The sequence below is a fragment of the Gekko japonicus genome, unplaced genomic scaffold (assembly GCF_001447785.1).
Source record: "Gekko japonicus isolate JY-2015 unplaced genomic scaffold, Gekko_japonicus_V1.1 scaffold3650, whole genome shotgun sequence".
NCBI classification, from domain to species: domain Eukaryota; kingdom Metazoa; phylum Chordata; class Lepidosauria; order Squamata; family Gekkonidae; genus Gekko; species Gekko japonicus.
The window spans coordinates 124,922-127,580 of NW_015173249.1; positions in this window are offsets into that span (position 1 = coordinate 124,922).

A 2,659-nucleotide genomic window follows, 5' to 3' on the forward strand; every position below is an offset into this window, starting at 1 on the left:
GGTAACAGGCCTCTCGGGCGGGGGTTTACCCTAGGGTTGCCAAATCGCGGCGGGGGATCGCATGTCTTTGCAGAATCCCGGCCGCGGGGACGGCGAGACGCGTTGCACCGCCGTCGCCAGGACATGACGCTACGCGTCGCTCTGGCAACGGGGCTGCCAGAGCGACGCGTAGCATCATGTCCTGGCGACGGCGGTGCAACGCGTCTCGCCGTCCCCACGGCAGGGGTTCTGCAAAGACATGCGATCCCCCACCGCGATTTGGCGAGATTTGGGAGCCCTAGTTTACCCGCCCCCCGGAGGGACTTGGCAAACCTAGCTCTAACCGCTAGGCTGAAGTGGTCCCAGAGTTACGGTTTCTGCATCACACAACCAATGGTTATGCGCTGTGAGCTAAGTTGGAGAAGACTGTTGAAAAGCAGACACATTTGACGTGGGTGTTTCCTCCCCGAGAGACACCATCATTCTCCTCAGACACACCTCAGACGTCTGAAAGATTAGGACATTTTCCTCCTGTCCCTTGTGAGAGGAAGCTAAAATCAGAGGAAATTCCTGTCAGAAAACGCGGCCAAAAAGAGGGTGTCTTGCATCCTCTCGCTGAACTTAAGACACTGCAGATTTCCAAACGGGCCTGCCATGACTAGATTATCAGCCACTCCAAACCACTGGGGCTTTTTTAGAAGAGGAAATTAAAGGCCCTTAAACATACAAAAGAGACAGGATTTAGGGCATCCGATGGACAGCCTGCTTTTCCAGTGCGACAGTTTGAGCCGCCATCCAAACGACATTAAGTTTTAAAAAACAACAGACTCTTTTCCAGTACAAGAATTGCCTTTGCAAGGGACATGGCCATTAGAAATTAAATTCAAGCATTTTCACTTGTCGCCAACAAGCTCAACGCACCCAGTTCTCCTTGGGTTAAAGCTTTCCACTCACTTTGCCATAAGGACCCAAAGTGGCTTATGTTGGTGTCCTCTCGTCTATTTTATCCTCACAAGAACAATCCTGTGAGGTAGGTTAGGCTGAGAGGGTGGCCCAAAGTCACCAAGCAAGCTTTCGTGGGAGACTGAGGGTTCGAACACAGGACTCCCAGATAAGGTTGCCAACTCTAGCTTGGGAACTACCTGGAGATTTGGGGATGGAGCCTGGGGAATGCGAGGTTTGGGAAGGGGAGGGACCTCAACAACTGCCCTGAGCCTGCTTCGACGGGGAGGGCGGGGTATAAATCAAATAAATAAATAAATAAATAAGCAAACAGGGTATAATGCCATAGAGTCCAAAGCAGTCATCTTCTCCCGGGGAACTGATCTCGATCGTCTGGAGATCAGCTGTACTTTTGAGAGATCTCCACTCCATACCTGGAGGTTGGCAACCCTATTCCCAGATCCTAGTGTCTTTCTGTCTGTCTGTCTGTCTCTCTCTCTCAACACTATACCACAGTGGCTCCCTTTGATGAGTTTATTCACACCTTAATCAAGGTTTGGCTGGTTTCTTCACAAACTGTTCACTGGTATTGCAGTCCCTTTTCCTTTTTAACATTCTAGACAACTGCTCGTTGAAGGATTCTGGACGTCCAAGGCCTGGGAGGGTTTCCACAATGCAGACGTTTCCGAGGGGATACACAACATCAACAGGAACCCAAAGCTGTGCATGGCCGAGACAGCACTTTCAGATATTTATAAAACTAGGAGCTTGGTTTCTATGTATTTACTAATGACGCGCCTGTCATTCTAAACAGAAGGGGTGTGTATGCACTCGTATTCTCCAGGGATCCCTAAAACAGCGTGTGCGGACAGCATCTCTGTGATCTTCGCACATCCAGACATATTGCAACCCTCTTGTAGGATCTCTGTCAAATGGAAGGGTAAGTGATTCAGTGTAAGGGATGGAAGAGAGGTCCTGTCCTCACCGCTGTAGCACCACCAAGAGCAGTGCTCCACTTCCCTCCATATACAATTGGATTGTTGACATTTGCTCCTATTGAGAGAAATAAACAGCTACTATTCAACTATATGGGAGAACATAAAAGTGTTTGTTCCTGTCAGCAGTTGTTCAGCAGGGCCTGCAAAATGGAATACATATGTTTGCCCGTCCAGAGCGAGGCCCTCACTTTGATTTGGTCGTCATTTAGCCAAACCTCACTGGCTACGTGGTATCCTGAGAAAGCCTGTTCTGAGTGAGCACAGTGCTTCCACCCCTTATTTGGATTTGTCTCTATTGCCCTGGTCACACTAGGGGGAAAGGCACGGCTGAAGTGTGGCTTTTCAGAGCCGCAGCAAAAGAGAAGCGCTGCAGCGGGATCAGACAGATCCCCCGAGCTGCCGCGCAGTTCCTCCCCGGCACGATCAGATGCGAGGGGGAAGCCACGGACCGAAGAGCGAGGCGAGGCTGATGCACATGTGTGCGCCTGCGCAGTTTGGCAGGGGACCTCGAATGCTGCAGGAGACGGGTGCGTCGGCGATCACACGGCCGCCCGTGCAGCGGATTTTCCGGTAGGTAGTAGTGCTTAGCAGGTTTATTTTAACTCCGCATTTTCGGCCGGAAGAGACAGATCGGGGACGGGTGCGCGCCGCTTCCCAGATGTTGCGGTGTGATCGCACCCACTTGATGCGTCCCTCTTGCAGATCTAATCTTCCCGTGTGACCGGGGCCTATGTTGTCAC